We start from the raw sequence: 26315 nt of genomic DNA on the forward strand, positions 1-26315 counted from the left end.
GGCGCTCTGATTGGCAGGAGGACCAGTCTCTTTCCGGTCCTCCAGTGCTTCCTATTGGTCCATCAAAAGAAGGGCGCGAGCCGCGTGCGCGGACAGCGAGCAGCTGGCGCAGTTTTCTTGCTGGCTCCGAGGAGCATGCGCAGTGCTTGCTGCCACAGAGACGCTGGAGACCATGGGAGGTGGTATTACTGACAGATTTGAAGTGTCCAATTGCCAATAGGAGAAAAAAGGCGGGAGCCACTTTCTTTTCCCCATCTGTGGCTCGACTTCTTAGTCCTTTTGCATTTGTTTGGCTGCTCAACTTTTGTATATCTTTTCCCCAGGGTCGGGGTCCTAAACGAGAGGGCATAGGTGTAGGGTAAGTGGGGAAAGATTTGAGAGAAAAACAGTGTGAAAGTTAACTGGCCTTAAGAATTGCCCTCTCTTACACCCCAACAAAAATAGATTGTTCACAGCCTATTGGATCACTCAGTGGGAAGAATGTTGTGAAACTTGAAAGGGTTGAGAAACGACTTGTAAGGATGTTGTTAGTGTGAGAAACAAAAGCTCACTCACTTTAATAATTTCAGTCCGAGACAAATATCTGAATCCGCCATTTATTTATACACCTATAGGTGGGTGCCCTGTCTCATTACCAGGTAAGGTAATGACAAAATGCACACTAAATCCAACAAACTCTCGAAATTTATACAGTTTGAATCCCCATATTTTTCCTTATTCCATTGTCTGTTCCCTGCTTCGCTTACGTCACTCATTTCCTTCAGACTGATCCCACAACTTCTGTTTATCCTGTTTTGTCCGTGACAAACTCTTATCTCTGACTCCCATAAGGGTGTTTGACGTCAGTCTATTATAGATTATTGATTAGGCATATCTTTTCTTCTATCAGCATCTATTTCCATCCAGAGGCCACTTTGACCTCTTTGATTAGGGTTTGTTCCTGTGTCCCCGTGTAAGGGGGAAACAGATGCTTTCCTGTTTGCCCATATATCCACCATTGTTCTGTAATCCCGTCTCATGCTTTCTTTTTGCTGAATATGTATTTTCTCATTCCTATTCTGTATCAGAATTTATACTTGCAGAAATAACATTAATTTATTTATATCCCACAATTTCCCCTTTTTCTTTTCATTACAATCTGTTATCTTCTGCATTTTTGTCTCTTTCTTTTTTAAACATTGTTCCCAAAATTCGCAAGCATCATTTCAGAGATTTCATCCATCTTAGTCTCACTCATCTCCTTATTATTTAGTTGATAAAGTTCCTCTGTCAAATGTCCCCTCAGGGGCATTCGTTTCACCAAGGCTGTTTCAATCAGCCTCTGGGTGAGCCCTCGTATACAGGGTATGACACAACAGCCAATGGCCACCAATACCCCGACTACTACTATCAGGGAAGTAAGGATGGAAACCACCACCCCCTTTCTCTGCTAAAATCATATCAAGGGCTATTCTGTTTTCCCATGCCATCCTACTTGTCGCATCAAGCTGTTCTGATATTCCTTTAACCGCCTCTCTTGTATAATTTATAAATCGCTGTTGATTATAAAAAATGTAATTTATCCAATCTACATTTTTATTAATTGTTGCCCACCAAAAGAGAGCTGACTCAAAGCCTGCTGCAATCTGGTTACGAGCTTTGAATTCAGGTACTCCCCTAGGGACTCCTACCGAATCAAGATAAATCCTGTCATCAAAAGAATTATCTAACAGTAATCTCTTACCCCTTCCCTTTTTCCCTACTATCTTTTCCTTCTCAAATGCCAGGGTAAATGGAATTGCCAATTGTACAATTGCACATATCCCTCTCCAATCCGGAGGTAGGGTGGGTCTCAATATTTCTCCTCCACAGTACCACCACAGATCCGCTCGGGGAACCTTTAATGCTGAGTAGTTCCCTCCCTTCTCCGTTTCGGTAACATTCTTAATCTCTGTTCATAATTTCAGCTCCCCCAAATCTCTCGACCGATTTGTACCTCGCCTGTGCACACATGACGTGTGATTTCCAACTGCGGCGGAAAATGTGGGGGGAACTTTTGCATCTTTCTCCTCCAAGGGAGGGAACATCAGAGATAGGGAGGTACAATTCCCATCATTCCATGCAGTCTCATCCTGGTACAGGGCTATCATACATTTCATGCACTTCCTGTCTTGCTTCCACCCGAGCGGAAAGGGAACCACCTGGGCCACTGGCCTACCGGAGGCACATGCATAACAATTGCTTTTGTTCAGACTTTTTACAGTATACTTTACCCATTCAACCCAGGCATTTGTATCCCCGTACCCAGTCTCTATCTCGATGGTCTGTTTCAAATCCTTTACCTCTATAATTTTTACTACTTTAGGATCATCGGGAGGGGTGAAGGGTTGTATCTCATTACCCAGTAATTCTACCTATTTTTCCCTGTCCTATGCTAATTCGAAAACAACAGCCCACAAACTCCTTCCTATTTGCTTTCATTTCAATCCCAAATGTTTCATTTAATTGTACCTCATAAGTGCCACCTCCCAAAACCGCTCCGTGCCATGTGGTTTTTCTTATCGTTAAATATATGGGGTTACAGTTTTTATTGGGACAATCGCGTGCTGGTCGGAAGGGGGCCCGGTGTATTGTGACAAGACCATTATACCAGGTACCATCCCCGAGGCCATCCCCATAGGACTTAAGATGTATCTCTGAGTTGCGGTATTGTCTCTGATTAGCTACATTCCCACAATTTACTAAGCTACATATATCAGTGTCTATTACTTGTGGATTATCAGACTCAGGAACCATTAATAATACATATGAAAATGATATGTGACAAAATCCTAATACCAAGAGGGCTAGCATCATAACTCTAAGCATTCCCAGTATTCTGATCATTATGCTAAAATACAAAAAGGCTTAATATACAATCTTACAGAAATAATCCCGCGCCCGCATCGCCACTGTATAGTCAATTACTCAAAGTCTCTTTAGTCTGAGTTTCAGCGGGTCTTGCGTTGATTCGGCTGTCCAGACTTCTTCCTCAACTGGAGGGTCCACTGGCCCTTTGATCCGAATGTAGTGAGTCCAGCCTTTCTCCACCGTCCTTATTGCCGTTTCGGTAGTCAAAAGAGCCTGGTACGGCCCTTCCCAGTCTGGCTGCAGCTTAGTCTCTGTCCATGATTTTATTAAGACCCAATCTCCTGGCCGGATGGGATGAACAGCAAATTCAAGGGGCGGAGTCTGTGCCAATAGACCCTGTTTTCTGAGGAAAGATAAAGAGGAGGACAAGCCCAGTATATACTTCTTTAAAAACAAATCTTTAGTTTCGGGAATTGGCAATTCTCCCTGTGTTCCCAGATAAGGTAATTCAAATAAGATTTCATAGGGGGATAGTCCCAAATCTTTCCTCCGCCAAGGGACAAGCCCAAAAGGCATCCTTTAAATCTATCACACTAAACCATTTGTGATCATGAGGGATCTTACTTAATAACGTGTAGGGGTTTGGCACCACTGGGTGCCTGATCTGTACTATTCGATTTAATGTTCTCAAATCCTGCACCAATCGATAAGTTCCATCAGATTTCCGCACTGGTAGAATTGGGGTATTATAAGGAGACATACATGGCTCCAACAAACTATCTCTAATCAGTCCCTCAATTACTGGCTGCAGTCCCCGTTTACCTTCTATGGAAATAGGATATTGTCGTTCACAGACAACGTCCCCTTTCCGTTTAAATTTATTAAAAGGGGAGGGATCTGTAGTTTTCCACGATTCCCTTCTCTAGCCCATACAATAGGGTCTATCTCTCTCTCTGCATCCTCTGTCAATATTGCCAGTTGTACAACTAATTCTTCTTCCTGAATTCCAATCTCCAGTCCTAAAAGGATAATTAAATCTCTCCCCAGTAAGTTATTTCCTCTATCAGGGATATACAGCAGTTCCCCTGTGATCCTATCCTTAGGACCTTCTATCATCATAGGTTCAAATACTGGAACAGTAAATCCTTCCCCTTTCACCCCCGAAACAGTAATTGACCGTGTAAACATTTCTACTTTCTTTGGTTTAAAATTCGGCGATGTCCGTGCTGCCCCGTATCTACTAGGGAGATTACCTCCTCCCTACACGGTCCCACCTTCAAGTTTATCAAGGGTTCCTGGTGGGCCCCTGAGGGCAGGAACCCCTGACACCCCTATTCTTCATCAAAATTCATAAGCGGAATTGCCTTTTCTTCCCTTTGTAGATCAGGATACTCCCGCTTAAAATGCCCTATCTTTCCACAATAATACCATCCTGCCTGTAGCGACTTCCATCTCTGCCCCTGTCGCTCAAACCCTCTATCAAATGTTCCCCCTTGTCCTCTCCCTCTTTACAAACACTTTCTGTGCCTCTCTCAACAATTCATCTAATGGTTTTTCACTCCATCCTTCTATCTTCTGTATCTTTCTCTGTATGTCTGGCCATGCTCTTGTCACAAAACGTACTTTCAAAAGACCCTGTGCCACTGGGTCCTCAGGGTTCATTCCAGAGTATTTCCGCATTGAGTCCCTTAATCTTTGCAAGAAAGCTGAGGGAGTCTCATCTTTCTCCTGTCTAATTTCAAAGGCTTTAATCAAAATCTGTGACTTCGGAACTGCCTCCCTTATTCCTTTTAGAATCAGGTCTTTCAATTCCCTCATTTCTTCTCTATGCTCCGGGTTTTGGTTTTCCCACTGGGGGTCTCTGAGGGGAAACTTCATCTCTCCCTGTCCAGCTCCAATCGGGTGTTCCCTGTCCCATATTTTAATGGCAGTTCCTCGTACAAGTCCCCTTTCCTCCCCAGTAAATAATATATTCAAAATAGACATTAATTCAGCCCAGGTATACAGACTGGGCCCCAAAAATTGATCAATTTGTTCAGACAACCCCACTGGATCCTCAACCAGGACCTCCATTTCCTTTTTAAATGTTCTGACCTCCCCACTGGTGAGGGGGCACTTACAAACCCAATCTCTTTGTCCCCTATGGGTACCTCCCAAAGGGGATAAGTCGTTACGTTTTTCCCCTTTTCTTTTTTTTTAAAGAAATATTGCAATATTTCTAGCTCCCCATAACTTCAAACACCAATTCATCAATTCATGCTTGACTAACCTTCAAAGCCTGTTCCTAACTTATAAATATATTTATATATATTTACATATATTTACGTTCATTTCTTCAGTATTTAATAGTTAAAATGCAAAATGCATACAGTTCCCAATTTTGCAATTCACTGTAATTACCCAGTTTTAGTCCTTTAATTTAGATCCAGAATTAGTTTCCTTAAATAGTCCTGACCAATCATTGCTCAATTACAATACTATAAGTCGTAAAATAATCAGAACTTGCCTTAAAAGAATTTGTCTACTCAAGCTTTTTTAAAAAAAAAACTTCTAATGCATGAACAATGGCTGAATCCAAGGTCACAGATATTAACTATAGAATTTTGCTTTTACTACAATCTAATGTTGAACTGAAACTTCAACTGTCCCCCATAAATCGCTTTTATGTAAAGATAAAAGAGATTAGTTAGAAACTGATAGTAAGGCAGTCATGATCTGTAAAAAGAACAGAAGTTATCTTTCCTTTTTTTTTTCTTCATAATCACAATAGAATCCTTAACCTTAAAAGAAATCATGTTAAATTTCCATAACAAAAATCAGATTCAAAACAGTCCTGGAACTCAAGCTCCAGGGAATAAAACACAAACATTCAATCACCAACAAACAAATGTTCACTCAAACCAAATCACAAAGGGTTAAACTTCCTACCAGCTGTACAGCTCTTTTCATTCTCTCACTCTCTCACACATTGACATATAAACTCAGATATTCACAAACCCAGTCTTCGTCCGATCTGTACTTTGGCCAGAAGACAGCGGGACGAAGAATGGAGTCCTTAGTCCATACAAAGCAACAATATTTAATCATCTTTCTTCCTTGTACAAGTATTATTTTGCCAATTTCCACAACATCCTGCCCAAAGGACTTTCCGGAGGAATGTTGTAAGGGACCCCGCCTCCATTTCCATTGTCTTTTCCTTACTTTGTTTCTCCGGAGGCTTTTTTTCTTACCCAAAGCGCAAGCCATATTGAGTTCCTTCGTTAGTCCCTTATTAACTACTAAAACTCAATCCCGGCCACCAAGGCAATACTTAAAAGTCAATTTTCTTACCTTGGTCTGAGCACAGAGTTGCCTGGCCCCTTTTGTCACCGTATTTTCTATCGAGCTCCTATCACTGTCTGATTCAGATGTCTCTCTTATAGGATTCACATCAGTCACCCAAGGGAGCAGACCAAAACGGGACACGAGACCGTTCCTCAATGGGGAACGGGACGCGTCTTCCCAGTGTCCAAGGCCAGCCACTCCCCCTGGTGATGAAGAAAATCCCGGACGAGCCCCCAATTGTGAGAAACAAAAGCTCACTCACTTGAATAATTTCAGTCTGAGACAAATATCTGAATCCGCCATTTATTTATACACCTATAGGTGGGTGCCCTGTCTCATTACCAGGTAAGGTAATGACAAAATGCACACTAAATCCAACAAACTCTCGAAATTTATACAGTTTGAATCCCCATATTTTTCCTTATTCCATTGTCTGTTCCCTGCTTCGCTTACGTCACTCATTTCCTTCAGACTGATCCCACAACTTCTGTTTATCCTGTTTTGTCCGTGACAAACTCTTATCTCTGACTCCCATAAGGGTGTTTGACGTCAGTCTATTATAAATTATTGATTAGGCATATCTTTTCTTCTATCAGCATCTATTTCCATCCAGAGGCCACTTTGACCTCTTTGATTAGGGTTTGTTCCTGTGTCCCCGTGTAAGGGGGAAACAGATGCTTTCCTGTTTGCCCATATATCCACCATTGTTCTGTAATCCCGTCTCATGCTTTCTTTTTGCTGAATATGTATTTTCTCATTCCTATTCTGTATCAGAATTTATACTTGCAGAAATAACATTAATTCATTTATATCCCACATTAGGTTTGGAGTTACAGGGAGAGGCTGAAAAGGCTGGGACTGTTTTCCCTGGAGTATTGGAAGCTGAGGGGGGTAACCTTATCGAGGTTTATAAAATCATGAGGGGCATAGATAATGTAAATACACAAGGTATTTCCCCTGGGGTGGGGAGGTCCAGAAGTAGTAGTTGTTTAGGGTGAGGGGGGTAAAACTTAAAAGTGTCCTATGGGGCAACTTGTTTCATGCAGAGACTGGTGCGTAAATTGAATGAGCTTCCAGAGGAAGTGATACAATTACAACATTTATAAGGTATCTGGATAGGGACATGAATAGGAAGGTTTACAGGGATATGGGCAAAGTGCTGGCAAAAGAGACTAGGTTAATTTAGGATATGGGTCAGAACCGAAGGCTTTGTTTCTGTGCTCTACAATTCTATGATTCTTTTTTGACATAGTCTGAGTCAATTTCACAAGACGAGGAATAGGCCATTCACCCATTACAGCCTGTCCTCACCTGTGGCCTAACTGCACATATTTCAATGTGAGTTTCAAAAGATGTCTGCAGCTTTTTTTATGAAATTGAACATGCTTTAATAATGTTTCTGAATATATCATTTTAGCTATTCTTAATTTTAAAAATAAGCCATTTCCCAGGTAGAGACACCACCATCCATTCTCTCTCCCTCTTCTTATCGGTTCCTGAATCCTGGCACCAGGCAGACACCAATGTAATCTGGCCTCCAGCTGGCAACTGCAGAGAACAGAGACAATCCCTGACCCAATCAGAAGGCTGTCCTGAGGGGAATGACTGTCTCCCAGAATAAAGTGTCCGGTTAAGATCCCCCCACCCACCACCACCACCGTGTCTGCAGCCTGGCTTCCAGCTGAATCTATCTGAGCCGAAGGTCCTCCAGCGTGTGTTTACTCTGGATGATAGCATCCAGAGCCTCCCACCTTCTGTGAGACAAGTGCCACTCTATCCTCTCCAATGTGTGTTATGTCACTGCTTAACTGTTTCCAGTGGCTCAGCAGAGGTTGATGGCCAAGTTCATAACCCATGAGGATAACCTTGGGTGACCCCACTCCACCCTACACTCTCTCACCCTCACACAGACCCTCTCTCATACACATGGTCTCTCTCAGACACACACAAATCCACCAATGCACACACCCTCTCACAGGCTCATACTCCATCATACAAAAACACACACACACTCACACTACTCTCTCATGCACGCACATACATACATGTCCATGGGATGAATTTGCGTTTGCAGTATTATATTTGCAGATAGATTCAACGTGTGCTTTTTGTGGAAAAATCGGCAGGCAGCTAATGAAAGCAATCAATCCATGTAATATTTTATCAACTCATACTTTGGAAATAGAACCAGTCTGATTCAAGTTTGGGGGGATACAGACAGACCGAACCTCTCACCTTTCATGCATTGTCTGAGCTGAGATGTTACCTATTTTTATAAAACCTTAAGTCATCTTGAGAACATGAATTAAAAGTGGTTCTGGGATTTACATATTAATGAACAGAAACCTGCAAACCATTCTAAAAGATGGAAGACTTAACAGCAATCAAGGTTTGTTCAATATATCCTATCAGTTGCATGACACTGTGATCTTTTGCTATAAAATCTGTGTCTTCTGATCCTGCTCCACAGCTACCTGATGAAGGAGCAGTGCTCTGAAAGCTAGTGCTTCCAAATAAACCTGTTGGACTATAACCAGGTGTTGTGAGATTTTAACTTTGTGCACACCAGTCCAACACTGACACTTCCACAACGTTTCTGGTGAACACTTCCGCCAGGAAACTTTACACTGCTGATAAAACATTGCAGTGCCTGCATTCCTAAAAAAATTACAATTTCTAATGATACTAGCTACTCATTCACTGCTCCATCTGATACATGACATTGGAAATTTAGCGCAGGAAGCTGAAAGAAATGAGCAGCTTTTAAACAAAAACCTCTTGGAGCTCAAAGCTTTCAATGAGAGTCTGAGCCCGGCAGTAAGTTCAGGTAACCTTTATTGCGACCCAACCTTGTTACAGCTTCGGATCCCCCCAGCAAAAAGGTGTAGAAAAAGTATCTTTTTTTTTTAAAAACAGCTCAAGGTCAAAGCGCACACACTTCTCCCCCCGCCCCCTCACCCCCACTTTCTTTACTATTTGTCAGCACAGAGTTGCCCTTTTGTAATTGAATCCTTGGTATAGCCATAAACTAGAAGTATTACCTCATACACCAATTTAAACCCATACCTTGTAGGTTTCTCCCCCCTCATCGGCTGGAGTTGGGGGGGGGGGGGGGGGGAGGGGGAAGGAGTGCAGAATAGTCAACCAGACTGCTGTGGGTCTGAAGTCAAGTGTAAGCCAGTCCAGGTAAAGGATGCACTGGGACGAGTGAGTGAATCCGTTCCCACATCAGCAGTTTCCTTCCCTTAAAAGGTTGTGAGTGAATCAGATGGGGGTTCCCCCTCCCCTCCCTGACAATGGTTTCGTTGTTAGATTCTGAACTCGATTTCTAACCAAATTCCAATTCTGCCATCTGCCTTGGCAGCTCCCGGAACTGGGTCGATAGTCCAGTCAATAAAGGCACTCAGCCGTTGCTGTTTTAAACCCCCTGCGATGCCATGTGAACTCTCTGGTGTCTCTGCAGGTGGGAGGAGCGGCTAAAGCTCTTTCCGCACTGAGAGCAGCTGAACGGCCTTTCCCCTGTGTGGACCCGCTGGTGCCTCAGCAGGTCAGAGGCCTGGGTAAAGCCCTTCTCGCACTCTGGGCAGCTGAAGGGCCTCTCCCCCGTGTGGACCCGCTGGTGCTTCAGCCTGTCGGAGGAACTGTTGAAGGCCTTCCTGCACTCTGTGCAAGGGAATGGCCTCTCCCCTGTGTGGACCCGCTGGTGGGTCAGTAGGGCGAAGGAATTGCTGAAGCCCTTCCCGCACTCGGTGCAGAGGAACAGCCTCTCCCCAGTGTGGACCTGACGGTGGGCCAACAGGGTGGATGCCTGGGTAAAGCCCTTCCCGCATGCGGAGCACCTGAAGGGCCGCTCCCCCGTGTGGACCCACCGGTGCCTCAACAGGTCAGAGCAATTGCTGAAGGCCTTCCCACACTCGGGGCAGCTGAAGGGCCTCTCCCTGGTGTGGACCCGCCGGTGCCTCACCAGGTCGGAGGAATTGCTGAAGGCCTTCCCGCACTCTGTGCAGGGGAATGGCCTTTCCCCGGTGTGACTGCGACGATGAATCGCCAGAGCAGATGGGAAACGAAAGTCTTTCCCACAGTCGCCACACTTCCACGGTCTCTCCATGGGGCAGGATTCCTCGGGTTTCTCCATGGCCAAACCTTCAGCCGCACACAACACATGTAGAGCTCCTCCCCTCCGTGAATTCCTCTTCCCAGGCCTTATAACTGTTTCAGGCTCCACACTCCGTGCACTCCAACAGTAGAGTCTCTCGTCCAGTCCCACTGATGCCGAGAACGGACTGAAACAGGAACCAAAACGTTTTGCTCCTTCTCACAGAATCAGTCAAAAATGGTTGTGGTCCCGATGGATTGAGTGACTGTCAGACATTGACGTCAAAGTGAGGACTGCAGACACTGGAGAGTCAGTATCGAAAAGTGCGGCACTGGAAAAGCACAGCAAGTCAGGCAGCACCTGAGGAGCAGGAGAGTCGACATTTTGGGCATAAGTTCTTCATCTGTTGATTTTGAAACTTCCGTCTTCAGATCTTCAAATACTCTGTCAAAAGAGATTACAAAATTCATTACTGTCAGTCCAGAATAAAAATTCAGAACAAGCAATTTGTTTGTGTTGTTATTCCACAAAATTGAAAGCACTATCCCACACTCTGTCCTCCCCCCGCCCTCCGCTCTAACTCATTCTCCTGAAGATCTTATAGGGGCAGAAAAGCAAAGATGTCAAGACTGACATCTCTGAGTTTTGGATAACTCCACCTGAAATTTAATATCTTTCACAACACTGGGATATTGCTGAGAGTGAGCAGGTCGGATTTTGGGAAGCAAAAAAATCTCAATTCAGGGTAAATCTGGAATGCAGCTTCTTGAAGAACAACCAGACAAAATGGTTAACATTCCCAGGAAGTGGGGAGGAAAGCAAAACGAGACATCAAGGCATTGACACCGCCACCAGAGAGAAACTGAACATAGACATGACAAACATTTGTGGAAAGCCAGAGTCATCGAGATGTACAGCACAGAAACAGACACTTCGGTCAAATTCCTCTGTGCCCAACCAGATATCCAAAATTAATCTCGTCCCAGCGCTTTGCCCATATCCCTTTGAACCTTTCCTTTTCATACACTCATGCTGATGACTTTTAAATGTTGTCATTGTACCAGCCTTCACCACTTCCTTTGGCAGCTCATTCCATACATGTACCATCCTCTGCGTGAAAATGTTGCCCCTTAGGTCTCTTTGCAGTCTCCCTCCCCCTGCCCTCACCTTAAATCTATTACCCTCGAGTTCTGGACTCCCCATCCCAAGGAAAAGACCTCGTCTATTTACTCAATCCATGCCCCTCATGATTTTAAAAAAGTCTATCAGGTTACCCCTCACACTCTGATGCACTAGGGAAAACAGCAGCACCCAATCCTTCCAACCCTCCTTCCCCGGGTAATTAAGACACATATCTGAGTCTGCAGAGTCTGCTCCCTCCCCGGGTTCACTCCAGTTGCTACAAGTGAACAAATTTCCTCCCCCCGCACTCCACCCACCGCTTCCCCCCTCCCCCCACACTCCACCCACCGCTTCCCCCCTCCTCCCCTTCCTGAACAGTTTACAAAAATCCCTTCTCTTCAGAGAACCCTCACTGTTCTAACAAGTCCACACCAACCTCCGAATGGCAACCTCACCACACCTATTCCCCTACTCCTATTGCTCTACATTTACCCCTTGACTAATACATCTAACCTGCACATCCCTGAGCACTATGGGTAATTTGAACTTGCCAATCAAACCTTACCTGGACAAAGTTAAAAATCACACAACACCAGGTTATCGTCCAATGGGTTTATTTGGAAGCACTAGCATTTGGAGCGCTGCTCCTTCATCAGGTGGTTGTGGAGTGTAAGATCATAAGACACAATTTCTGGAAAAGCATTAGTGTCCTGGCATTGAAATGATATATTGAACAAACCTGGATCGTTAAGTCTTTCATCTTTTACAATGGATTGCAGATATCATTAATATGTAAATCCCTGGGCAGAGAATTACATAGATTCACGATTCTCTGGGAAAAGCAGTTCCTCCTCATCTCTATCCTAAATCTACTCCAACTAATCTTGAGGTCTGATCTCACCTACCAGCAGAAATGACTGGATAGGGTAGGGTTTCATCCCCACAGTGCAATGAAATCCCACTTTCCACCAAAATCTCAGATGTACTCACTGACTCAGGTGCTGTCTCATAAATGAAAGATTTCATTGTAACTTCTTCTGCTCCCAGTAAGGACAAAACATATTTGAAGGCTGCTCTGAAAGTCCAGTCTTCACAATGACACTTCTGGTTTCACCAAAGACCCAGAGAGTCATACAGCACAGAAACAGACCCTTCAGTCCAACTCATATGTGCCGCCCAGATATCCTAACTTAATCTCGTCCCATTTACCAGCATTTGGCCCATATCCCGCTAAACGCTTCCTATTCTTGTACCCATCCAGATGCCTTTTAAATGCTGTAATTGTATCAGGCTCCACCCCTTCCTATGACAGCTCATTCAATACATGCACCACCTTCTGCGTGAAACAAGTTGCCCTTCATGTCCCTTTTAAATCATTCCCCTCTCTCCTCAAACATTTGCTCTCTAGTTTTGCATTCACCCTATCCATGCCCCTTATAAATATTTATAAGGTCACCCCTGAACATCCGATGCTCCAGGAAAGTATCCCTGACCGATTCAGCCTCTCTCTGTAGATCAAACCCTCCAACTCTGGCAACAGCCTTTCAAGTCTTTTCTGACCCCTTTCAAAGTTTCACACCATCTTTCCTGTAGCAGGGAGACCAGAACTGAATGCAGTATTTTAAAAGTGGCCTAACCGATGTCCTGTACAGCCACAACATGACCTCCCAACTCCGATACTCAATGCTCTGACTAATAAAGGAAAGCATACAAAATGCCTTCTTCACTGTTCTGGCTACCTGAGACTGCACTTTCAAGGAACAATGAACCTGCACTCCAAGGTCTCTTTGTTCTGAAACACTCCCTTAACTGTCCTGCCTGGATTGCCTTACCATAATGCAAACATCACTTTTCCCTAAATTAATCTCCATCTGCCACTCCCTGGCCCATTGCCCCATCCAATCAATTCTAATTTATAGCAAACTCTCTGTAATTCTTATTCCCTGGAAGTACAAAATCTCTATCCCACACACTCCCTCCATTCTCACTTTGTTGAACCTAATCCCTGCTGTACCTCATCCTGAAGGGTCTGGTTCATGCTGATTAACAGGGTCACACTCAGGGGAATCTAATTGAAACAAACAGAATACTCAATAGCCTAGACGAGTTGATGTTGGGAAGATGTTTCCATTGGAAGGAGAGACTAGCAGCCGAGGGCACAGCCTTAGAGTAAAGGGAAGACCTTTCAGAACCGAGATTAGGAGAAATTTCTTTAGCCAGAGAGTGGCTGTAACTGTTCTTAAAACCATTTTTTCTGTTCCCTCATAACCATCCACTTCATTGTTGTTCAAAAATCAGATGAACTCAGCCTTGAATATATTCAATGACCCCCTAACTGCGGGAAGGCCCTACCCCACTTCTGAACTCAATTCCTCTTGCTAATACACCACTTGCCCTGCTGACTGCTTAGTGCATCTGTCTGACAACGGGTATTGACTGGTGTAGAAAGACACTGAAACCTCTTTGTACATCCACATAACATTCCTGATGAACGGCTCGTGTCCAAAACGTCAACTCTCCTGGTCCTCGGATGCTGTCTGACCCGCTGTTCTTTTCCAGAGTCACACTTGTCAACTCTGATCTCCAGCATCTGCACTCCTCACTTTCTCCATATCCCAACATGTCACCATTAAAACAATGCACCTCCTTTCTGCTTTCTCACAGCAAAGGCTATATTATCACATTGTGGTAATGCATTTGCCATGTGTTTGCCAATTGAGACACAAATCTTTGAAAGTTGCCACCCAGGTAAATAGTGCGGTGAAGAAGGCATATGGCGTACTAGCTTTTATTGGTAGAGGAATTGAGTTCCGGAGTACTGAGGTCATGTTGCAGTTGTATAAGACTCTGGTGCGGCCTCATCTGGAGTATTGTGTGCAGTTTTGGTCGCCATACTATAGGAAGGATGTGGAGGCACTGGAACGGGTGCAGAGGCGGTTTACCAGGATGTTGCCTGGTATGGTAGAAAGATCATATGAGGAAAGGCTGAGGCACTTGGGGTTGTTTTCATTGGAGAAAAGAAGGTTTAGGGTGACTTGATAGAGGTGTACAAGATGATTAGGGGTTTAGATAGGGTCGACAGTGAGAATCTTTTGCCACGTATGGAGTCAGCTATTACAAGGGGGCATAGCTTTAAATTAAGGGGGGTAGGTATAGGACAGATGTTAGGGGTAGGTTCTTTACTCAGCGAGTCGTGAGTTCGTGGAATGCCCTGCCAGTAGCAGTGGTGGACTCTCCCTCATTATGGGCATTTAAGCGGGCATTGGATAGGTATATGGAGGATAGTGGGCTAGTGTAGGTTAGTTGGGCTTGGATCGGCGCAACATCGAGGGCCGAAGGGCCTGTACTGCGTTGTATTCTTCTATAAATCTGGACCAACATTTCTCGACAAAAAAAGTGAGAACTGCAGATGCCGGAGATTAGAGTCGAGAGTGTGGTGCTGGAAAAGCACGCAGGTCAGGCAGCATCTGAGGAGCAGGAAAACGTCGATTTTCTTGCTCCTCGGACGCTGCCTGACCTGCTATGCTTTTCCAGCACCACACTCTCGACCAATATTGCTACACTCTGTCCCCTCCCTGAATTCACTCCCTTTCCTTTCAGTTGTTGCAAGTCAACAATTGAACGCCAGAATGAAAAAAAAAGTGGAATAGGTGGCGAGAAAAGAGAGTGCTGTACTCACAGTTGTTGGACAGAGGAAGAAAGTTGCAGTTTGGGGTAAAGCTCAATCTTCATTCAGAGAGACAGGAGCAGCAGCAGCAACTTCAGAAGCTCATTATCCAACTTCCGCATTCAGGCAATAGCGGTGCTCCGATTGGCAGGAGGACAAGACACCTTCCGGTCCTCCCGAGTTTCCTATTGGTACATCAAAAGTAGGTCATGAGTCGTTTGTGTGTACAACCAGGAGCATGCTCGGTCTTTTGCTGACACCAACGGACATGCGCAGTGCTTGCTGACACCGAGGGGCATGCGCATTATGCTCTTCAGCGATGCTTACGTTACTGACAGATTTGAAGTGTCCAATTGGACTGCATTCTGGGGAAGGTGGGACCTGTACAAGCAGGACGGGTTGCACCTGAACCAGAAGGGCACCAATATCCTGGGGGGTAGGTTTGCTAGCACTCTTCGGGGGGGGTTTAAACTAATTTGGCAGGGGGGTGGGATCCGGACTTGTAGTCCAGCAAGTAGGTTAGCTGTTTGTCAGGATGTCCAAGAATGTAGGGAGGCTGTGAAGAAGGTAGCACAGACAGGGAATACTTGCGGACACAGAGATGGGTTCAAATGCGTATACTTCAGCGCAAGGAGTATCAGAAATAAGGTGGGTGAACTTAAGGCGTGGATCGGTACCTGGGACTACGATGTTGTGGCCATCACGGAAACGTGGATAGAAGAGGGACAGGAATGGTTGTTGGAGGTTCCTGGTTACAGATGTTTCAGTAAGATTAGGGAGGGTGGTAAAAAAGGAGAGGGGGTGGCGTTGCTAATTAGAAATGGTATAACGGCTGCAGAAAGGCAGTTCGAGGGGGATCTGCCTTTGGAGGTAGTATGGGCTGAAGTCAGAAATAGGAAAGGTGCAGTCACCTTGTTGGGTGTTTACTATAGGCCCCCCAATAGCAGCAGAGATGTGGAGAAACAGATTGGGAAACAGATTTTGGAAAGGTGCAGAAGCCACAGGGTAGTAGTCATGGGCGATTTCAACTTCCCAAATATTGATTGGGAGCTCTTCAGATCAAATAGATTGGATGGGGCGGTGTTTGCGCAGTGTGTCCAGGAAGCTTTTCTAACTAGTATGTAGATTGTCCGACCAGAGGGGAGACCATATTGGATTTGGTACTCGGTAATGAACCGGGACAAGTGATGGGCTTGTTAGTGGGTGAACATTTTGGTGATGGTGACCACAATTCTGTGACTTTCACCTTGGTTATGGAGAGAGATAGGTGCGTGCAACACGGTAGGTTTTACAATTGGGGGAAGGGTAATTATGATGCTGTAAGACAGGATCTGAGTAGCATAAGTTGGGAGCATAGGCTGTCAGGGAAGGATGTCGTGGAAATGTGGAACTTTTTCACGGAACAGATACGACGTGTCCTTGATATGTATGTACCTGTCAGGCAGGAAAGAGATGGTCGTGTGAGGGAACCTTGGTTGACGAGGGAGGTCGAATGTCTTGTAAAGAGGAAGAAGGAGGCTTACATAAGGTTGAGGAAACAGGGTTCAGACAGAGCAGTGGAGGGATACAGGATAGCCAGAAGGGACCTGAAGAAAGGGATTAGGAGAGCTAAGAGAGGGCATGAAAAATCTTTGGCGGATAGGATCAAGGATAATCCAAAGGCATTTTAAGCGTATGTGAGAAACATGAGAATGACGAGAACGAGGGTAGGTCCGATCAAGGACAGTAGTGGGAGACTGTGTATTGAGTCGGAAGAGATAGGAGATGTCTTGAATGAGTACTTTTCTTCAGTATTTACGAACGAGAGGGACCGTATTGTTGAAGAGGAGAGTGTGAAATGGACTGGTAAGCTAGAGGAGATACTTGTTAGGAAGGAAGATGTGTTGGACATTTTGAACAACTTGAGGATAGACAAGTCCCCCGGGGCCTGACGGGATATATCCTAGGATTATGTGGGAAGCAAGAGAGGAAATTGCAGTACCATTGGCAATTATCTTTTCGTCTTCACTGTCAACGGGGGTGGTACCAGGGGACTGGAGAGTGGCGAATGTTGTGCCCTGTTCAAAAAAGGGAATAGGGATAACCCCGGGAATTACAGGCCAGTTAGTCTTACTTCGGTGGTAGGCAAAGTAATGCAAAGGGTACTGAGGGATAGGATTTATGAGTATCTGGAAAGACACTGCTTGATTAGGTACAGCCAGCACGGATTAGTGAAGGGTAGGTCTTGCCTTACAAGTCTTAATGAATTCTTTGAGGAGGTGACCAAGCATGTGGATGAGGGTAGAGCAGTGGATGTAGTATACATGGATTTTAGTAAGGCATTTGATAAGGTTCCCCATGGTAGGCTTATGCGGAAAGTCAGGAGGCATGGGATAGAGGGAAATTTGGCCAATTGGATAGAAAACTGGCTAACCGGTCAAAGTCAGAGAGTGGTGGTAGATGGCAAATATTCAGCCTGGAGCCCAGTTACAAGTGGAGTTCCGCAGGGATCAGTTCTGGGTCCTCTGCTGTTTGTAATTTTTATTAATGACTTGAATGAGGGAGTCGAAGGGTGGGTCAGTAAATTTGCAGATGATACGAAGATTGGTGGAGTTGTGGATAGTGAGGAGGGCTGTTGTCGGCTGCAAAGAGACTTAGATATGATGCAGAACTGGGCTGAGGAGTGGCAGATGGAGTTCAACCCTGCCAAGTGTGAGGTTGTCCATTTTGGAAAAACAAATAAGAATGCGGAATACAGGGTTAACGGTAGGGTTCTTCGTGGAGGAACAGAGGGATCTTGGGATCTATGTTCATAGATCTTTGAAAGTTGCCACTCAGGTGGATAGAGCTTGTAAGAAGGCCTATGGTGTATTAGCGTTCATTAGCAGAGGGACTGAATTCAAGAGTCGTGAAGTGATGTTGCAACTGTACAGGACTTTGGTTAAGTCACATTTGGAGTACTGTGTGCAGTTCTGGTCGCCTCACTTTAGGGAAGATGTGGAAGCTTTGGAGAGGGTGCAGAGAAGATTTACCCGGATGTTGCCTGGAATGGAGAATAGGTCGTACGAGGATAGGTTGAGAGTGCTAGGCCTTTTCTCGTTGGAACAGCGAAGGATGAGGGGTGACTTGATAGAGGTTGATAAGATGATCAGAGGAATAGATAGAGTAGACAGTCAGAAACTTTTTCCCCGGGTGCAACAGAGTGTTACAAGGGGACATAAATTTAAGGTGAAGGGTGGAAGGTATAGGGGAGATGTTAGGGGAGATGTCAGGGGTGGGTTCTTTACCCAGAGAGTGGTGGGGGCATGGAATGCGCTGCCTGTGGGAGTGGCAGAGTCAGAATCTTTGGTGACCTTTAAGCGGCAATTGGATAGGTACATGGATGGGTGTTTAAGCTAGGACAAATGTTCGGCACAACATCGTGGGCCGAAGGGCCTGTTCTGTGCTGTATTGTTCTATGTTCTAAATGCCAATCGGAGGAAAAAAAAAGTTGAACCACAATTTTTTCCCTCCTGTGGCTCAACATTGTATTCCTTTTGCATTTTGGCTGGCTGCTCAACTTTTGTACATCTTTTCCCTTGGTTAGGGGAGTCACAAACTGGAGGGCATAGGTTTAGGTTGAGTGGGGAAAGATGAGGGACCAAAGGATGAGAAAAAACATGAGACATTTAATTTATCTCAAGAAATGCCAGAACTAGAGGACATTAGTTTTGGGTGATTGGGGAAAGGTTTAAAAGGGACCTGAGGGGTAACTTGTTTCACGCAGAGGATGGCAAATGTACTGAATGAGCTGCCGGAGTGGAGGCTGGTACAATTACAACTTTTAAAAGGCATCTGGATGGGTGTACGAATAGGAAGGTTTAAAGGGTTTGGGCCAAGTGTTGGCAAATAGGAGTAGATTAATTTAGGATATCTGATCAGCACAGACCAAACTGTTTCATTCCATGCTCCATGACTCTATTTCTTCATAGTCTGAACCAATTTGACAATATTAGAATGGGCAACTCACCCCTTACAGCCTGTCCTCAACTGTGGCCAGACTGCACATGTTTCAACGCAAGTTTCAGTAAGATGCCTGCAGCTTTTTTAAAAATAGAATTGAACATGCTTTAATGTTGTTTGAGTAGCTATGCTCAATGTTAAAGATCAGCCATTTCTTGTGCACCCCCATCTCCCAGGTAGTCATCATCATCTGTCTCTCTCTTCTTAGAAGGGCTTGATACAGCGATCAAAGAGGGATGGAGGCATGAGAAATAATAGGTGGTGGGGAAAGAGAATGGTTGGGGGGGGGGGGGGAGCTGAGGGTGGGTGTCAAGAGAGAGAAAATGGACAGGGGGACAGAAAGATAATGGACAGAGGACAGTGACACTATAAATCCCACCTTTCCCAGGACCACAGTAATCATTTCTCAATATACAAATGGCTAAAGCAGTAGAATCACATAATCCCTGCAGGCTATTCAGCCCATTCACCTCACACTGACCTTCCAAACAGCATCCCACCAGACCAACCCACTTACCATACCCTACGCACCCGAAAATGCATATCCCTGGACACTTCAGCACAGCTGATCCACCCGAAACTGCAGATCTTTGGACTGTGGGAGGAAACTGGAGCACCTGAAGGAAACCCACGTAGACACAAGGGGGACAATGTACCAAAGTCACCTGAGGCTGGAATCAAACCCAGCACTGTGAGGCAGCAGTACTAACGACTGAGCCACCATGCCACCCAGAGCTTTGATGTTCTGCTTTGTTTTCATAGCTTCTGACTTCTCATGCGCCCTCAGCAGAAGCTCTCCCCTCCTGAGATTTATGGACCACACCCACTGCAGCCTCCCTTTCCCACTTCTCCTGTCCTGAGCACGTCGGTTCCTGAACCTGGTACCAGACAGACACTGATGCCATCTGGCCTCCTGCTGCTAACTGCAGAGAAAGACGACAATCACCTGTCAATATTCTGCCCCTTACCCCCAGCACCCCCCCCCCCTCCCACCACTCAGCCAGTTAGCTCTTCCCCACTGCCCAATCTCAGATCCCCTTTACCTGTGTGATTCACACTCTCACCCTTCTGACCCTGTCCAATGACCTAATCAGAAGGCTCTGTCCAGAGGGGAATGACCATCTTCTGGAATAAAGTGTCCGGTTAACTTTCCCCGTGACATGTCTGCAGCCTGGCTTCCAACTCCATCTCTCTGAGCCAAAGGTCTTCCAGCGTGTGTTTACCCTGAATCACAGCTTCCAGAACCTCCCACCTTCTGCAAAGTGAAAGACAAGTCTCACCCTGCCCTCTCCAATGTGTGTGCGTGTAGATTAGATTTGATTCCCTACAGTATGGAAACTGGCCCTTTGGCCCAAAATGTCCACACTGACCTTCCAAAGAGTAATGTGAGTTAAAAGTAGTTCTGGGATATACATGTTAATGAACCGAAACCTGCAACCCATTCTAAAAGATGAAAGACTGAACTGCAACTGGACTGGTTCAGGAAATCTTATCAACTGCATGACACTGTAATGTTTGGCCATAAATTCTATGTCTTATGATCCTGCTCAACAGCTACCCGATGAAGGAGCAGCGCTCCAAAAGCTAGCACTTCCAAATAAATCTGTTGGGACTATAACCTGGAGTTGTGTAGATTTTAACTTTATCCACCTCAGTCCAACACCAGCAACTCCACATCATTTCTAATTAACACAGCCCACACCTCCTCGTGCTGCCAGTAAACTTTACAATGCCGATAAAACGAAACAGTACCTGCACTCCTGAAATATTTGCAATTTCCAACGATACTAGCTACTCATTCACTGCTCCATCTGATACACGACATTGGAAACTTAGTGCAGGAGGCTGAAAGAAATCAACAGGTTTAAAACAAAAACCATTTGAAGCTCAAAGCCTTCAAAGAGAGTCTGAGCCTGGCGGTAAGTTCAGGTAACCCTTTATTGTGACCCAACTTTGTTACAGCTTCAGATTCCCCCCAGCAAAAAGGCGTGGAAAAAGTAGCTTTTTTTTTAAAAACAGCTCAAAGTCAAAGTGCACACACTCCCTTTCTTAACCTGTAGGAAGTATTGCCTCATTCAGCAATTTCAACGTATACTCTATATCCAAGTAGGTTTCTCCCTGTTCATTTGCTGGGGAGAGGGAGGGGCCCAGTGGGGAAGAGAACGGAGTGGGGGTGGGGGGGCGGTGGAAGGCAGTGTAGAGTCAACCATAGGCCAGACAGGGTAAAGGATGCAGCTGGGACGACTGAGTGAATCCTTTCCCACAACGGCAGTTTCCTTCCCGAAAAATGACGTGAGTGAATAAGATGGGGGTTTTCTTCCCCCTCCGCCCAAAAAAATGGCTTCATCATTAGACTTGGAACTCCAGATTACTGACTGAATTCCAATTTCACCATCTGCCACAGCAGGATTCGAACCCAGGAGGCCCTGGAACTGGGTTAATACTCCAGTCGATAATGGCACTCAGCCGTCACTCCTTCAATGCCCCTGCTATGGCACGTGAACTTGCTGGTGCCTCTGCAGGTGGGAGGAGCAGGTGAACACCTTACTGCACCTGGGGCAACTGAAGGGCCTCTCCCCCATGTGGACCTGCTGGTGTTTCTGAAGTGTGATGGCCTGGGTAAAGCACTTCCCGCACTCGGGACAACTAAAGGGCCTCTCCCCCGTGTGGATCCGCTGGTGGGTCTGGAGGTTGGAGGCCCGGGCAAAGCCCTTCCCGCACTCGGGGCACCTGAAGGGCCTCTCCCCGGTGTGGGACTGCTGGTGTCTCAGCCGGGCAGAGGCCTGGGTAAAGCACTTCCCGCATTCACAGCAGCTGAAGGGCCTCTCCCCTGTGTGGACCCGCTGGTGGGTCTGCAGGGTGGAGGAATCGCTGAAGCCTTTACCGCACTCTGGGCAGCTGAAGGGCCGCTCCCCTGTGTGGAGCCGCTGGTGGATCAGCAGGGCAGAGGCCTGGGTAAAGGCCTTCCTGCACTCGGAGCAGCAGAAGGGCCTCTCCCCCGTGTGGACCCGCCGGTGGGTCAGCAGGTGGGAGGAATCACTGAAGGCCTTCCCGCACTCGGGGCAGGAGAGTGGCCTCTCCCCCTTGTGGATTTACTGGTGCCTCAGCAGGGCGAAGGAATTGCTGAAGACCTTCCCACACTCGTGGCAGCTGAAAGGCCTCTCCCCCGTGTGGACCCGCCTGTGGGTCAGCAGGGCAGATGCCTGGGTAAAGCCCTTCCTGCACTCGGGGCAGCTGAAGGGCCTCTCCCCGGTGTGACTGCGCCGATGAGTCTCCAGAGCAGACGGGGCACAGAAGCCTTTCCCACAGTCGCCACATTTCCACGGTTTCTTCACGGGGCGGGATTCCTCGGGTTTCTCCATGGCCGAAGCCTCAGCTGCACACAAACGTGGGTACAGCCCCACCCTGCCGTGAATTCCTCTTTCCAGGCTGTATAACTGTTTCAGGCTCCATACTCACTGCGCTGCAACGTAGGGTCTCTCATCCAGTCCCACTGATTCTGAAAATGTATTCAAGCCAGAAGCAAACGCTTTGCTCCTTCTCACAGAATCACAGTCAAAAATCATTGCAGTCCTGATGTCCCAGTGTCACGGTCAGACATTGATGTGAAAGTGAGGACTGCAGATGCTGGAGAGTCAAGAGTTTAAAAGTATGACGCTGGAAAAGCACTGTAGGTCAGGCAGCATCCAAGGAGCAGAAGAGTCAATGCGTCGGACATAAGGCGATTTTGAAATTTCCGTCTTCAGATCTTCAAATACTCTGTAAAAAGAGATTACAAAAGTTATTACACTTAGTGCAGTGTAACAATTCTGAACAAGCAATTCTACTTTCTGCAGATTATACTTTTCTTTTGTTATTCCACAAAATTGAACGCAACATCCCACTCTCTCTCCCCCTCTGTTCTCACTCCACTCTAATTCTCCTCAAGGTGCTGATTCAGGATCTTACAGATGCAACCAACAGAGTCATAGAGATGTACAGCATGGAAACAGACCTGAACCCAGGGAAAAGACTGTCTATTTATCCTATACATGCCCCTCATAAATTTGTAAACCTCTATAAGGTTATCCCTCAGGCTCCAAAACTCCAGGGAAAACAGCTCCAGTCTGTTCAGCCTCTCCCTCTTGCTCAAATCCTCCAACCCTGGCGACATTCTTGTAAATCGTTTCTGAACCCTTTCAAGTTTCACAACATCTTTTCGTTGGAAGGAGACCAGAATTGCACGTAATATTCCAACAGTGTCCTAACCAATGTTCTGTACAGCCGCAACATGACCTCCCAAGAGTTCAAAATTTACATGAAAGAAGTCTTCGATAAGCATTTGGTCCTTGAAGTTTGACAAGGCACTGATGAAATGCATCCAACAATCTTGAAGGAAGGGACTTGGAGGAGGTGCCAGAAGACTGGAGAATTGCAAACATTGCAGCCTGGTTTAAGAAAGGTTGTAAAGTTAATCTCAGCAATTATAGAGTCATAGAGATGTACAGCATGGAAACAGACCCTTCGGTCCAACCCGTCCATGCCGACCAGATATCCCAACCCAATCTAGTCCCACCTGCCAGTTTAAATTTGGTGGAGAAGCTTCCAGTAATACTTGTTCTGGTCAAAACTAGTAGTCACATGGAGAAAGGTGGATTGATTAGGAAGAGTCTGCATGGGATTTCTGACGGGGACACTGCATTTAACTAACTTGTTAGAGATTTGTGAAGACGTTACAGGCTTGATAAGGATAACACTTCAGCTCTCCTGTATGTTATCCATCCTGGCTATCTTGGGGAGCCTGGTACCCCTCTAGCCTTGACATTATTCTGAATGGCATGCGTTTGAGGCGATTAAAACACCAAAATGTGACTTCAGATTACTTGGCTACACGGGTGTCTCGGTTTTGCTATCCTATCTTTCCCATAAAGGCTGACAGAACAGGCTGTGTACAGGAGTCTGCTGGGCACCACCTTCATTAATCAAAAGGGAAAGAGCTATTGATTCAGCACCTCAGTAAATCTTGAAACGGTCTTGGCTCCTATGCACATGCTGGGATACATGTAAGGAGATGTTTATATTTTGCTTCTGTACTTAGAATTCATAAATTGAAGCCAGTGCACATTTTTATAATATTTAAGATTAAAAGTACAGAGGAGATCAATATTATACAACAATCCAACAACCCCGTCCCAAGACAACAGGCGCCTGACCCTCACAAAGCTGGCGGCCGGTTGCCCGGGCAACCCGAGAGCTCCTTCGCCGGTGAAGTAAACACTGAGCCTGTGGGGCTTTTATTCGCGGCCTGAGGCCTCCCCCTAGGAGTTTATAAACTCCCCAGTCTCCCTCCTCCCGCGGTTCCCAATCCTACCCTGTCTCACTGTCTCCTCTCCCCGGGGGCAGGAGCCAGGTCTTGGCGCTCGGGCCTGGCGACCTCCCCGGGATGTTCCTGAAACCTGGTCCTGTTCTGAAGGAGAATCCCCGGACCCGAAACACCTCCTCACATTCCTCCCGACACGAGCTGCCGGACCTGCTCAGCTTTTCCAGCGGCTCCTGTTCTTGTTCCTTCAGCCACCGGCGCCATTCCTCTCCCACACTCAGTAACACTGTCTTTGTCGCCGCGGGACCTACACTGCACATGCGCCAACACACAGGGGGCGTGGTCCCGACAACGTCGTCACCAACGGAGGGGGCGTGGTTGGGGAGCCCTCCAACCAATAGGGGACAATGGGGGTTGGTTTACCCCGCCCCCAGCCACCTGAAAGGTGGGTTTCTTTTTAATTTTCAGCCTGTTCAGGAATGTTACTCCAGACCTTTGGAAAGCTGAAACATCGGGAAACTTCCAGACACAAACAAAGGGATTTTCAAAGATGAATAGAAATAGGTAAGGTAAATTACGAAAGAGGAGAAAGCGAGGGCTGCAGATGCTGGAGATCAGAGCTGAAAATGTGTTGCTGGAAAAGCGCAGCAGGTCAGGCAGCATCCAGGGAACAGGAGAATCGACGTTTCGGGCATGAGCCCTTTTTCAGGAATGAGGAAAGTGTGTCCAGCAGCCTAAGATAAAAGGCAGAGAGGAGTGACTTGGGGGAGGGGCTTTGGAAATGTGATAGGTGGAAGGAGGTCAAGGTGAGGGTGATAGGCCGGAGTGGGGGTGGGGGTGGGGGTGGGGGTGGAGAGGTCAGGAAGAAGATTGCAGGTTAGGAAGGCGGTGCTGAGTTCGAGGGATTTGACTGAGACAAATCCCCCCAACTTTGGCAAATAGGGTTAAGGAGAATCCAAAGGGTTTTTACAAATACATTAAGGACAAAAGGGTCACTGGGGAGAGAATAGGGCACATCAAAGATGAAGAAGGGCTTATGCCCGAAACATCGATTCTCCTGTTCCCTGGATGCTGCCTGACCTGCTGCGCTTTTCCAGCAACACATTTCCAGCACATCAAAGATGAGCAAGGCAGCCAATGTGTGGAACTACAGGAGATAGGGGAGATACTAAACGAGTATTTTGCATCAATGTTTACTCTGGCGAAGGACATGAAAAATATAGAATGTAGGGAAATAGATTATAACATCTTTAAAAATGTCCATATTACAGAGGTGGTGGTCCTGGATGTCTTGAAACATGAAGGTGGATAAATCTCCAGGACCTGGTCAGGTGTACCCGAGAACTCTGTGGGAGGCTACGGGAAGTGATTGTGGGGCCCCTTGCTGAAATATTTTTATCATTGATAGTCACAGGAGAGGTGCCAGAAAACTGGAGGTTGGTTAACATGGTACCACTAGTTAAGAAAGGTGATAAGGAAAAGCCAGGGAACCTGACATCGGTGGTGGGCAGGTTATTGGAGTGAAACCTGAGAGACAGGATTTACACATATTTGGAAAGGCAAGGACTGATTAGGGATAGTCGGCATAGCTTTATGCATGGGAAATCATGTCTCTCAAACTTGATTGAGTGCTTTGAAGAAGTAACAAAGAAGATTGATGAGGGCAGAGCAATGGACGTGATCTATATGGACTTCAGTAAGGTGTTTGACAAGGTTCCCCAAGGGAGACTGGTTAGCAAGGTTAGATCTTATGGAATACAGAGAGAACTAACCATTTGGATACAGAACTGGCTCAAAGAGTTGTTTTTCAGTTGCCTTGTGGCACTCCACTGGCTTATGACCAGTGGAGTGCCACAAGGATCAGTGCAAGGTCCACTACTTTCTGTATTTTTTATGCAAATGACTTGGATGTGAACATAAATGTATAGTTAGTAGGTTTGCTGATGACACCAAAATTGGAGGTGTAGTGAACAACGAGGAAGGTTACCTCAGATTAC

The 26315-nt window shown here is 46.1% G+C and overlaps 1 protein-coding gene and 2 pseudogenes across 2 annotated transcripts in view; all 3 read right to left on the reverse strand.

The window, feature by feature from the left end:
• Nucleotides 1-26315, reverse strand: part of LOC148144088 (uncharacterized) — a 179173-nt gene that overhangs the window by 8392 nt on the left and 144466 nt on the right. The gene's annotated exons all lie outside the window — the stretch shown is intronic.
• LOC148144089 (uncharacterized) lies at nucleotides 9440-22309 on the reverse strand (annotated as a pseudogene).
• LOC148144090 (uncharacterized) lies at nucleotides 20930-24559 on the reverse strand (annotated as a pseudogene). Its single transcript, XR_015751384.1, has 2 exons — nucleotides 24370-24559; nucleotides 20930-22778 (listed from the first exon to the last, which is right to left on the reverse strand). The product of XR_015751384.1 is annotated as an uncharacterized LOC148144090 (transcript).

This window comes from Chiloscyllium plagiosum, unplaced genomic scaffold (genome assembly GCF_037043375.1).
Source record: "Chiloscyllium plagiosum isolate Xiang-an unplaced genomic scaffold, Cpla_swu_hap1 HiC_scaffold_27, whole genome shotgun sequence".
In the NCBI taxonomy this organism is placed as follows: Eukaryota; Metazoa; Chordata; class Chondrichthyes; order Orectolobiformes; family Hemiscylliidae; genus Chiloscyllium; species Chiloscyllium plagiosum.